The sequence below is a fragment of the Pimephales promelas genome, chromosome 5, assembly GCF_988280905.1.
Source record: "Pimephales promelas chromosome 5, fPimPro1.hap1.1, whole genome shotgun sequence".
Lineage (NCBI taxonomy): Eukaryota > Metazoa > Chordata > Actinopteri > Cypriniformes > Leuciscidae > Pimephales > Pimephales promelas.
Window position 1 is genome coordinate 11317209 of NC_142773.1, and position 14695 is coordinate 11331903.

The following is a 14695-nucleotide window of genomic DNA, read 5'->3' on the forward strand; positions in this document are numbered from 1 at the left end:
TTGCGTGCATATGCATAACGAGAAACAAGTTAGATCTGTCATGCAATGCACTGAAACACATCCTAGGTGTTTTCTTTTCACTGCACAGAGCGAGTTATTGCGTGTATATGCATAACGAGAAACAAGTTAGATCTGTCATGCAATGCACTGAAACATGCACAACGTTCTTCATTGCACAAAAGCAACGAGTGTTGTTTTATTGCAATGCATAAAATATCGAACTTGTTCCTCATTGCAATGAAAAGAAAATGTATGCATGTGCTTTCGCATGCATTTCTATTTTACAAACTAGATTGTTTGTGCACAGACAAGAAAACATCACGTTATGCCTTTTCATTGCAACGAAGAACAAGTTAGATTGTTATGCAATCCAAGGAAACTAGATATTAGGTGTTTTCTTTTCATTGCACAGAGAAACATGTTAGTTATTGCGTGCATATTCTTTAATGCACAACGTTAGACGTTAGATGTGTTTTCGTTGAATATTGGAATGAGTTAGATATTGAATGCGTTCCTCTGTTGCACAAAGGAACGAGTAAGTTATTGCATTGCACGACCGCTCAAGTGATGTTTTTTCGTCAGTGCACAAAAGAATTAGTAGTAGAATCCATGCGAAAGAGTCAAAGGGTCTTCAAAGGTTTTAATAAATATTAACTTATTGACTTTTGATGATTTGTAAGCTATAGATAGGTTCCTTTTTGTCCTAGTGAACATATTTCTGGCTCACGGGTACTTGATTCTAAGCCATAGAGAAGTCCATATCTGACCTATTGTACTAATTTCTGCTCTATGTTTCCTCAAATGTTTTTAAATAATATCAACTGATAGACTCAATCTGATGTTATATACATAGGTTCCTTTTTGACCTACAGAACATGTTTCTAGCCTATGGGTAATTAATTGATCCTTCTCATGATATTATTTCAGCCAGAAAGATATTTGACCTACTGAACATATTTCTGGCCCAAAAGTACTTGATCTTGAACTTTCCATACATACTACATACTCATAGACTCCAATAAATGCTTCCTAAGCCATGGACAAGTCCATATCTGACCTTTTGAACTAATTTCTGGTCAAAGGTTCCTCAAAAACTTAAAAACGATATATACTTATAGACTCCTTCTGATGTTATATTACATAGGTCAATTTTTGACCTCCAGGAACACTTTTATGGCCCACGGGTCCTTGGTATGTGGGTTATTATACCGAGAGATTTACTTCTCATGATGTCATTTCAGCCAGACAAAAATTTGACCTACTGAACATGTTTCTGGCCCAAAAGTACTTGATCTTGAACTTTCCAAACATACTCATAGACTCCAACAGATGCTTTCTAAGCCATAGAGAAGTCCATATCTGACCTATTGAACTCATTTCTGGTCAAAGGATCCTCAAAAGGTTTTAAACAATATAAACTTATAGACTCCTGATGTTACATTAGCTATACATAGGTCAATTTTTGACCTTCAGAAACACATTTATGGTCCACGGGTATTTGATGTTTGGGTTAATGTACCGAGAGCTTTGCTTCTCATGATGTAATTTCAGCCATAAATATATTTGACCTACTGAACATATATCTGGCCCAAAAGTACTTGACCTTGTACTTTCCATTCATACTCATAGACTCCAAAAGATGCTTCCTAAGCCATAGAGAAGTCCATATCTGACATATTGAACTAATTTCTGGTCAAAGATTTCTCAAAAAGTTTAAAACAATATAAACTTTTAGACTCCTTCTGATGTTATATTAGATATACATAGGTCAATTTTGACCTCCATGAACACATTTATGGCACATTTCCAGAAGAAAATGTGAAGTGCTTGAAGCGGCAAATCTCAGCACCCGGTTGCTAGGGTGTTCTGGGAGGTTGCTACGGTGTTCTGGGAGGTTGCTACGGTGTTCTGGGTGGTTGCTAGGTGTTTTTTTAGGGTATTCTTGGTGGTTGCTATGGCGTTGCTATGCGGTTGTTAGGGTATTCTGGGTGGTTGCGAAGGTGTTCTGGGTGGTTGCTAGGGTGTTGCTAGGCGGTTAATGGGGTGTTAATGGTGGTTGCTAGGGTGTTGCCAGATGGTTGCTGGGTTGTTCTGGTTTGTTTCTAGGGTGTTCTGGATGGTTGCTAGGCTGTTGCTTGGTGGTTGCTAGGGTGGTCTGGTTGGTTGGAGATTTACTTCTCATGATGTCATTTCAGCCAGAAAAATATTTTACCTACTGAACATGTTTCTGGTCCAAAAATACTTGATCTTGAACTTTCCACACATACTCACAGACTATGTAATATAACATTCTGATGTTATATGACATAGGTCAATTTTTGACCTCCATGAACACTTTTATGGCCCACGGGTACTTGGATCTGTTGGTTAATATACCGAGAGATTTGCATCTCATGATGTCATTTCAGCCAGACAAATATTTGACCTACTGAACATGTTTCTGGCCCAAAAGTACTTGATCTTGAACTTTCCATACATACTCATAGACCACGCAATATAACATTCTGATGTTATATTACACAGGTCAATTTTTGACCTCCATGAACACTTTTATGGCCCACGGGTACTTGGATCTGTTGGTTAATATACCGAGAGATTTACCTCTCATGATGTCATTTCAGCCAGACAAATATTTGACCTACTGAACATGTTTCTGGCCCAAAAGTACTTGATCTTGAACTTTCCAAACATACTCATAAACTCCAACAGATGCTTCTTAAGCCACAGAGAAGTCCATATCTGACATATTGAACTCATTTCTGGTCAAAGGTTTCTCAAAAAGTTTAAAACAACATAGACTTTTAGACTCCTTCTGATGTTATATTAGATATACATAGGTCAATTTTGACCTCCATGAACACATTTATGGCACATTTCCTGAAGAAAATGTGAAGTGGAGCTTGAAGCGGCAAATCTCAGCACCCGGTTGCTAGGGTGTTCTGGGAGGTTGCTACCGTGTTCTGGGTGGTTGGTAGTTTTTTTTTTAGGGTATTCTGGGTAGTTGCTATGGTGTTGCTATGCGGTTGCTAGGGTATTCTGGGTGGTTGCTAGGGTATTCTGGGTGGTTGCGAAGGTGTTCTGGGTGGTTGCTGGGTTGTTCTGGTTTGTTTCTAGGGTGTTCTGGGTGGTTGCTATGATGTTGATTGGTGGTTGCTAGGGTGTTCTGGTTGGTGGGAGATTTATTTCTCATGATGTCATTTCAGCCAGAAAAATATTTTACCTACTAAACATGTTTCTAGCCCAAAAGTACTAGATCTTGAACTTTCCATACATATTCATAGACTATGTAATAAAACATTCTGATGTTATATTACATAGGTCAATTTTTGACCTCCATGAATACTTTTATGGCCCACGGGTACTTGATCTGTGTGTTAATGTACCGAGAGATTTACATCTCATGGTGTCATTTCAGCCAGACAAATTTTTGACCTACTGAACATGTTTCTGGTCCAAAAGTTCTTGATCTTGAACTTTCCATAGAGACTCATAGACTCCAATAGATGCTTCCTAAGAAGCCATAGAGAAGTCCATATCTGACATATTGAACTCATTTCTGGTCAAAGGTTTCTCAAATAGTTTAAAACAATATAAACTTATAGATTCCTTCTGATGTTATATTAGCTATACATAGGTCAATTTTTGACCTCCAGGAACACATTTATGTCCCACGGGTACTTGATCTGTGGGTTAATATACCGATAGATTTACTTCTCGTGATCTCATTGAACTCATTTCTTGTCAAAGGTTCCTCAAAAAGTTTAAAACAATGTCAACTTTTAGACTTCTGATGTTATATTAGATATACATAGATCAATTTTTGACCACCAGGAACACATTTATGGCACATTTCCAGAAGAAAATATGAAGTGGAGCTTGAAGCGGCAAATCTCAGCACCCGGTTGCTAGAGTGTTCTGGGAGGTTGCTACGGTGTTCTGGGTGGTTGCTAGGTGGTTTTTTTTAGGGTATTCTGGGTGGTTGCTATGGTGTTGCTATGCGGTTGCTAGGGTATTCTTGGTGGTTGCGAAGGTGTTCTGGGTGGTTGCTAGGGTGTTGCTATGTGGTTGCTAGGGTGTTGCTAGGCGATTGCTGGGGTGTTAATGGTGGTTGCTAGGGTGTTGCCAGATGGTTGCTGGGCTGTTCTGGTTTGTTTATAGGGTGTTCTGGATGGTTGCTAGGCTGTTGCTTGGTGGTTGCTAGGGTGTTCTGGTTGGTTGGAGATTTACTTCTCATGATGTCATTTCAGCCAGAAAAATATTTTACCTACTGAACATGTTTTTGGTCCAAAAATACTTGATCTTGAACTTTCCACACATACTCACAGACTAACATTCAGATGTTATATTACATAGGTCAATTTTTGACCTCCATGAACACTTTTATGGCCCACGGGTACTTGGATCTGTTGGTTAATATACCAAGAGATTTACAGATGAACTGGTTGCTAGGGTGTTGCTATGTGGTTGCTAGGGTATTCTGGGTGGTTGTGAAGCTGTTCTGGGTGGTTGCTAGGGTGTTGCAAGGCGGTTGCTAGGGTATTCTGGGTGGTTGCGAAGGTGTTCTGGGTGGTTGCTGGGTTGTTCTGGGTGGTTGCTATGCTGTTGCTTGGTGGTTGCTAGGGTGTTCTGGTTGGTTGGAGATTTATTTTTCATGATGTCATTTCAGCCAGAAAAATATTTTACCTACTAAACATGTTTCTGGCCCAAAAGTACTAGATCTTGAACTTTCCATACATATTCATAGACTATGTAATATAACATTCTGATGTTATATTACATAGGTCAATTTTTGACCTCCATGAATACTTTTATGGCCCACGGGTACTTGATCTGTGGGTTAATATACAGAGAGATTTACATCTCATGATGTCATTTCAGCCAGAGAAATATTTGACCTACTGAACATGTTTCTGGCCCAAAAGTTCTTGATCTTGAACTTTCCATACAGACTCATAGACTCCAATAGATGAACCTGGCAACCACCTAGCAACATTAGCACCTAGCAACCACATAAAAATACCATAGCAACCACCAAGAATACCCTAACAACCACCTAGCAACCACACAGAACACCCTGGTAACCGGGTGGTGAGATTTGCCACTTCAGGCTCAACTTCACATTTTCTTCTGGAAATGTGCCATAAATGTGTTCCTGGTGGTCAAAAATGTATCTATGTATATCTAATCTAACATCAGAAGAAGTCTAAAAGTTTACATTGTTTTAAACTTTTTGAGGAACCTTTGACCAGAAATGAGTTCAATGACATCACGAGAAGTAAATCTATCGGTATATTAACTCACAGATCAAGTACCCGTGGGACATAAATGTGTTCCTGGAGGTCAAAAATTGACCTATATATATCTAATATAATTGACCAATGTATATCTTATATAACATCAGAAGGAGGTAAAATATTTGTCTGGCTGAAATTACATCATGAGAAGTAAATCTCTCGGTATACTCACCCATAGATCAAGTACCCGTGGGCCATAAATGTGTTCCTGGAGGTAAAAAATTGACCTATGTATAGCTAATATAACATCAGAAGGAATCTATAAGTTTATATTGTTTTAAACTATTTTGAGGAACTTTTCACCAGAAATGAGTTCAATAGGTCAGATATGGACTTCTCTATGGCTTCTTAGGAAGCGTCTATTGGAGTCTATGAGTCTGTATGGAAAGTTCAAGATCAAGAACTTTTGGGCCAGAAACATGTTCAGTAGGTCAAATATTTGTCTGGCTGAAATGACATCATGAGATGTAAATCTCTCTGTATATTAACCCACAGATCAAGTACCTGTGAGCCATAAAAGTATTCATGGAGGTCAAAAATTGACCTATGTAGTATAACATCAGAATGTTATATTACACAGTCTATGAATATGTATGGAAAGTTCAAGATCTAGTACTTTTGGGCCAGAAACATGTTTAGTAGGTAAAATATTTTTCTGGCTGAAATGACATCATGAGAAATAAATCTCCAACCAACCAGAACACCCTAGCAACCACCAAGCAACAGCATAGCAACCACCCAGAACACCCTAGAAACAAACCAAAACAACCCAGCAACCACCCAAAACACATTCGCAACCACCCAGAATACCCTAGCAACCGCCTAGCAACACCCTAGCAACCACCCCGAACAGCTTCGCAACCACCCAGAATACCCTAGCAACCACATAGCAACACCCTAGCAACCAACCAGAACACCTTCGCAACCACCCAGAATACCCTAGCAACCGCATAGCAACACCTTAGCAACCACCCAGAATACCCTAAAAAACCCTACCAACCACCCAGAACACCGTAGCAACCTCCCAGAACACCCTAGCAACCGGGTGCTGAGATTTGCCACTTCACATTTTCTTCAGGAAATGTGCCATAAATGTGTTCATGGAGGTCAAATTTGACCTATGTATATCTAATTTAACATCAGAAGAGTCTAAAAGTCTATATTGTTTTAAACTTTTTGAGAAACCTTTGACCCGAAATGAGTTCAATATGTCAGATATGGACTTCTCTGTGGCTTAGGAATCATCTGTTGGAGTCTATGAGTATGTTTGGAAAGTTCAAGATCAAGTACTTTTGGGCAAGAAACATGTTCAGTAGGTCAAATATTTGTCTGGCTGAAATGACATCATGAGATGTAAATCTCTTGGTATATTAACCAACAGATCCAAGTACCCGTGGGCCATAAAAGTGTTCATGGAGGTCAAAAATTGACCTATGTAATATAACATCAGAATGTTATATTACATAGTCTGTGAGTATGTGTGGAAAGTTCAAGATCAAGTATTTTTGGACCAGAAACATGTTCACTAGGTAAAATATTTTTCTGGCCTAAATGACATCATGAGAAGTAAATCTCCAACCAACCAGAACACCCTAGCAACCACCAAGCAACAGCCTAGCAACCATCCAGAACACCCTATAAACAAACCAGAACACCCCAGCAACCATCTGGCAACATCCTAGCAACCACCATTAACACCCCAGCAATCGCCTAGCAACACCCTAGCAACCACATAGCAACACCATAGCAACCACCCAGAATACCCCAGCAACACCCTAGCAACCACCCAGAACACCTTAGCAACCACCCAGAATACCCTAGCAACCGCATAGCAACACCATAGCAACCACCCATAATACCCTAAAAAAACACCTAGCAACCACCCAGAACACCGTAGCAACCTCCCAGAACACCCTAGCAACCGGTTGGATTTAGCTCTTAACTAATAAATTCTTTTGTAATATAATGTAATATGATATAAACTAATCAATATGTTTATATTGTTTGAAACCTTTTGAGGACCCTTTTACCATAACAATATAAACTTCTAGAGTCCATCTGATGTTGTATTAGCTATACATGGGTCAATTTTTGACATTTATGGCACATTTCCAGAAGAAATTGTGAAGTACTGCTTGCAGTGGCAAATCTCACCACCCGGTTGCTAGGGTGTTCCCGGTGGTTGCTACAGTGTTCTGGGTGGTTGCTAGTTGGTTGTTAGGCTATTCCGGGTGGTTGCTAGAGTGTTGCTAGGGTGTTCTGGGTGGTTACTAGGGTGTTGCTAGGTGGTTGCTAGGGTGTTCTGGGTGGTTGCTTGGGTGTTGCTAGGGTTGGTTGCTTGGTAGGGTGTTGCTAAGGTGTTCTGGGTGGTTGCTAGGTGGTTGCTAGAGTGTTGCTAAGGTGTTCTGGGTGGTTGCTAGGGTGATTTAGGTGGTTACTATGGTAGTCTGTGTGGTTCCTATGGTGTTTCTAGGTGGTTGGTAGTGTCCAAATTACTATAGAGTTTTTATAATGTTTTTGGCAATTGATTTATACATCATCAAAAGGTGCCCATAAGTTTTTCGGTTTTTAGGTCAGATGTGGACAATTCTATATGGCCTAGGAACCATCAAAAGGAGTCTATGAGTATGTAGAAAGTTCAAGATCAAGTACACATGGGCAAGAAATACAGTCTTTAGGTCAAATATCTGTCTGGCTAAAATAACATGATAAGAGGTCATTCTGTATAGTATCCTGATTTTCAAAGAACACCTTAGCCAGAAATATGTTCAGTAGTTAAAATAAGGACTCTTGTATGGCTTCAGTAACATCAAAAGGAGTTAATGAGTAGGTTTAGAATGTTCAAGATCAAGTACTCGTGGGCCAGAACTATATTCAGTAGGTCAAAAAGGAACCTATCTATAGCTCATGTAATATCAGAAGGAGTCTAAAAGTTTTTCTTGTTTAAAAACTTTTGAGGACCCTTTGACCAGACATGAGTTAAATACTTAAGATATGGACATTCTATATGCCTTAAGAAGCATCAAAAGGAGTCTATGAGAATTTATACAAAAAGTTCGAGACCTAGTACTCGTCGGCAAGGACTATGTTTGTGGGTCAATGAGGAACCTCTAGGCCTAGAAAGCAGTCTAAGAAGTAGCATAAGAAGTAGTCTATTTTTTATGTATAGAAAGTTCAATATCAGGTACTCGTGGGACAGATATATGTTCAGTATATGTTCAAATATCTTCCTGCTCATAAAACATCATAAGTAGTAAATATCAATGTATAGTAACCTAATGATATAGTAACCTATGTTCAGTAGGTCAAATAGGAACCTTTGTATAGCTTATCATCAAAAGGTGTCTAATAAGCTTTTATATTGCTTAAAAACTTTTGAGGTCCCTTTTACCAGAAATGAGTTCAATAGCTATACTATGCACTGTAAAGCTCATGTGTTGTTTTCTCGTCTGTGCACAAATAAATTAGTTTGTAAAATAGAAATGCATGCAAAATCACGTTATATCTTTTCATTGCAACGAGGAACAAGTTAGATATGTCATGCAATGCGACGAAACACATCTCAGGTGTTTTCTTTTCATTGCACAGAGGTTAGTTAAAGCGTGCATACGCATAACGAGGAACAAGTTAGATATGTCATGCAATGCACTGAAACCCATGTTAGGTGTTTTCTTTTCACTGCAGAGAGGTTTTTGCGTGGATATGCATAACGAGAAACAAGTTATATCTATCATGCAATGCAATGAAACACATCTTAGGTGTTTTCTTTTCACTGCAGAGAGGTTACTTATTTGCGTGCATATGCATAACGAGAAACAAGTTATATCTATCATGCAATGCAATGAAACACAGATGTGATTAGGATTAGGTGTTTTCTTTTTACAGACAGGATTAGGTGTTTTAATCTTACAGACTAAGATTAGGTGTTTTCTTTTTATTACACAGAGGTTAGTTATTACGTGCATATGCATTACGAGGAACAAATTAGATATGTCATGCAATGCACTGAAACCCATGTTAGGTGTTTTCTTTTCAATGCAGAAAGGTTAGATATTTGCGTGCATATGCATAACGAGAAACAAGTTATATCTATCTTGCAATGCAATGAAACACATCTTAGGTGTTTTCTTTTCATTGCACAGAGGATAGTTATTGCATGCATACAAAACGAGGAACAAGTTAGATATGTCATGCAATGCAATGAAACACATCTTAGGTATTTTCTTTTCATTGCACAGAAGTTAGTTATTCCGTGCATATGAATAACGAGTAACAAGTTAGATATGTCATGTTATGCACTGAAACACATCTTAGGTGTTTTCTTTTCACTGCACAGAGGTTAGTTATTGCGTGCATATGCATAACGAGGAACAAGTTAGATAGGTCATGCAATTCGATGAAACACATCTTAGGTGTTTTCTTTTCATTGCACAGATGATAGTTATTGCATGCATACATAACGAGGAACAAGTTAGATTAGGTCATGCAATGCATTGAAACACATCTTAGTTGTTTTCTTTTCATTGCACAGAGGTTATTGCGTGCATATGCATAACGAGGAACAAGTTAGATATGTCATGCAATGCAATGAAACACGTCTTAGGTGTTTTCTTTTCATTGCACAGAGGTTAGTTATTCCGTGCATATGAATAACGAGTAACAAGTTAGATATGTCATGTAATGCACTGAAACACATCTTAGGTGTTTTCTTTTCACTGCACAGAGCGAGTTATTGCGTGCATATGCATAACGAGAAACAAGTTAGATCTGTCATGCAATGCACTGAAACACATCTTAGGTGTTTTCTTTTCACTACACAGATCGAGTTATTGCGTGTATATGCATAACGAGAAACAAGTTAGATCTTTCATGCAATGCACTGAAACACATCTTAGGTGTTTTCTTTTCACTGCACAGAGGTTAGTTATTGCGTCCATATGCATAACGAGGAACAAGTTAGATAGGTCATGCAATGCGATGAAACACATCTTAGGTGTTTTCTTTTCATTGCACAGAGGATAGTTATTGCATGCATACATATCGAGGAACAAGTTAGATTAGGTCATGCAATGCATTGAAACACATCTTAGTTGTTTTCTTTTCATTGCACAGAGCGAGTTATTGCGTGCATATGCATAACGAGGAACAAGTTAGATATGTCATGCAATGCAATGAAACACATTTTAGGTGTTTTCTTTTCATTGCACAGAGGTTAGTTATTGTGTGCATATGCATAACGAGTAACAAGTTAGATATGTCATGTAATGCACTGAAACACATCTTAGGTGTTTTCTTTTCACTGCACATAGCGAGTTATTGCGTGCATATGCATAACGAGAAACAAGTTAGATCTGTCATGTAATGCACTGAAACACATCCTAGGTGTTTTCTTTTCACTGCACAGAGCGAGTTATTGCGTGCATATGCATAACGAAAAACAAGTTAGATCTGTCATGCAATGCACTGAAACACATCTTATGTGTTTTCTTTTCACTGCACAGAGGTTAGTTATTGCTTGCATATGCATAACGAGGAACAAGTTAGATAGGTCATGCAATGCGATGAAACACATCTTAGGTGTTTTCTTTTCATTGCACAGAGGATAGTTATTGCATGCATACATAACGAGGAACAAGTTAGATAGGTCATGCAATGCATTGAAACACATCTTAGTTGTTTTCTTTTCACTGCACAGAGCGAGTATTGCGTGCATATGCATAACGAGAAACAAGTTAGATCTGTCATGCAATGCACTGAAACACATCTTAGGTGTTTTCTTTTCACTGCACAGAGCGAGTTATTGCGTGTATATGCATAACGAGAAACAAGTTAGATCTGTCATGCAATGCACTGAAACACATCTTAGGTGTTTTCTTTTCACTGCACAGAGGTTAGTTATTGCGTGCATATGCATAACGAGGAACAAGTTAGATATGTCATGCAATGCGATGAAACACATCTTAGGTGTTTTCTTTTCACTGCACAGAGGTTAGTTATTGCGTGCATATGCATAACGAGGAACAAGTTAGATATGTCATGCAATGCAATGAAACACATCTTAGGTGTTTTCTTTTCATTGGACAGAGGTTAGTTATCGTGTGCATGTGCAATGCAATCCTAAAGCACAAGCATTGCAAATCTCTTCGTTGCACAAGGAACAAGTTAGTGTGTGCATTGTAAAGCGATCGCTCTATTGATGTTTTCTCGTCAAAACAGAAATTAATTAGTTGTAGAATGGAAGTGCATGGAAAAGCACGCGTGTTTTATCTTTTCTTTTCATTGCAAAGAAAAATAAGTTAGAAAATGTAAGAATTGCAATGAAACAACACACGTTATCCAGTCAAAGCCGAAAGAAGGGTTTAGTTCTTGAATGCAATAAAGTGCATATTACATATTTGGTATTTTTGATGCACAACGTTCTTCATGCACAATCCACATCTCTTCATTGCACAAAGCAACGAGTGTTGTTTTATTGCAACGCATAAAATATCGAACTTGTTCCTCATTGCAATGAAAAGAAAATGTATGCATGTGCTTTCGCATGCATTTCTATTTTACAAACTAGATTGTTTGTGCACAGACAAGAAAACATCACGTTATGCCTTTTCATTGCAACGAAGAACAAGTTAGATTGTTATGCAATCCAAGGAAACTAGATATTAGGTGTTTTCTTTTCATTGCACAGAGAAACATGTTAGTTATTGCGTGCATATTCTTTAATGCACAACGTTAGACGTTAGATGTGTTTTCGTTGAACAACGGAATGAGTTAGATATTGAATGCGTTCCTCTGTTGCACAAAGGAACGAGTACGTTTTTGCATTGCACGACCGCTCAAGTGATGTTTTTTCGTCAGTGCACAAAAGAATTAGTAGTAGAATCCATGCGAAAGAGTCAAAGAGTCTTCAAAGGTTTTAATAAATATTAACTTATTGACTTTTGATGATTTGTAAGCTATAGATAGGTTCCTTTTTGTCCTAGTGAACATATTTCTGGCTCACGGGTACTTGATTCTAAGCCATAGAGAAGTCCATATCTGACCTATTGTACTAATTTCTGGTCTATGTTTCCTCAAATGTTTTTAAATAATATCAACTGATAGACTCAATCTGATGTTATATACACAGGTTCCTTTTTGACCTACAGAACATGTTTCTAGCCTATGGGTAATTAATTGATCCTTCTCATGATATTATTTCAGCCAGAAAGATATTTGACCTACTGAACATATTTCTGGCCCAAAAGTACATCTTTTTTTTTTTATTTGATCTTGAACTTTCCATACATACTCATAGACTCCAATAAATGCTTCCTAAGCCATGGACAAGTCCATATCTGACCTTTTGAACTAATTTCTGGTCAAAGGTTCCTCAAAAACTTTAAAACGATATAAACTTATAGACTCCTTCTGATGTTATATTACATAGGTCAATTTTTGACCTCCAGGAACACTTTTATGGCCCACGGGTCCTTGGTATGTGGGTTATTATACCGAGAGATTTACTTCTCATGATGTCATTTCAGCCAGACAAAAATTTGACCTACTGAACATGTTTCTGGCCCAAAAGTACTTGATCTTGAACTTTCCAAACATACTCATAGACTCCAACAGATGCTTTCTAAGCCATAGAGAAGTCCATATCTGACCTATTGAACTCATTTCTGGTCAAAGGATCCTCAAAAGGTTTAAACAATATAAACTTATAGACTCCTGATGTTACATTAGCTATACATAGGTCAATTTTTGACCTTCAGAAACACATTTATGGTCCACGGGTATTTGATGTTTGGGTTAATGTACCGAGAGCTTTGCTTCTCATGATGTAATTTCAGCCATAAATATATTTGACCTACTGAACATATATCTGGCCCAAAAGTACTTGACCTTGTACTTTCCATTCATACTCATAGACTCCAACAGATGCTTCCAAAGCCATAGAGAAGTCCATATCTGACATATTGAACTAATTTCTGGTCAAAGATTTCTCAAAAAGTTTAAAACAATATAAACTTTTAGACTCCTTCTGATGTTATATTAGATATACATAGGTCAATTTTGACCTCCATGAACACATTTATGGCACATTTCCAGAAGAAAATGTGAAGTGCTTGAAGCGGCAAATCTCAGCACCTGGTTGCTAGGGTATTCTTGGTGGTTGCTATGGCGTTGCTATGCGGTTGTTAGGGTATTCTGGGTGGTTGCGAAGGTGTTCTGGGTGGTTGCTAGGGTGTTGCTAGGCGGTTAATGGGGTGTTTGTTAATGGTGGTTGCTAGGGTGTTGCCAGATGGTTGCTGGGTTGTTCTGGTTTGTTTCTAGGGTGTTCTGGATGGTTGCTAGGCTGTTGCTTGGTGGTTGCTAGGGTGGTCTGGTTGGTTGGAGATTTACTTCTCATGATGTCATTTCAGCCAGAAAAATATTTTACCTACTGAACATGTTTCTGGTCCAAAAATACTTGATCTTGAACTTTCCACACATACTCACAGACTATGTAATATAACATTCTGATGTTATATGACATAGGTCAATTTTTGACTTCCATGAACACTTTTATGGCCCACGGGTACTTGGATCTGTTGGTTAATATACCGAGAGATTTACATCTCATGATGTCATTTCAGCCAGACAAATATTTGATCTACTGAACATGTTTCTGGCCCAAAAGTACTTGATCTTGAACTTTCCAAACATACTCATAGACTCCAACAGATGCTTCCTAAGCCACAGAGAAGTCCATATTTGACATATTGTTCTCATTTCTGGTCAAAGGTTTCTCAAAAAGTTTAAAACAATAGAGACTTTTAGACTCCTTCTGATGTTATATTAGATATACAGTACATAGGTCAATTTTGACCTCCATGAACACATTTATGGCACATTTCCTGAAAAAAATGTGAATTGTCGCTTGAAGCGGCAAATCTCAGCACCCGGTTGCTACGGTGTTCTGGGTGGTTGCTAGGTGTTTTTTTTAGGGTATTCTGGGTGGTTGCTATGGTATTGCTATGCGGTTGTTAGGGTATTCTGGGTGGTTGCGAAGGTGTTCTGGGTGGTTGCTAGGGTGTTGCTAGGCGGTTGCTGGGGTGTTAATGGTGGTTGCTAGGGTGTTGCCAGATGGTTGCTGGGGTGTTCTAGTTAGTTTCTAGGGTGTTCTGGATGGTTGCTAGGCTGTTGCTTGGTGATTGCTAGGGTGTTCTGGTTGGTTGGAGATTTACTTCTCATGATGTCATTTCAGCCAGAAAAATATTTTACCTACTGAACATGTTTCTGGTCCAAAAATACTTGATCTTGAACTTTCCACACATACTCACAGACTATGTAATAATAATTTCAAATCTCAGCACCCGGTTGCTAGGGTGTTCTGGGAGGTTGCTACCGTGTTCTGGGTGGTTGGTAGTTTTTGTTTA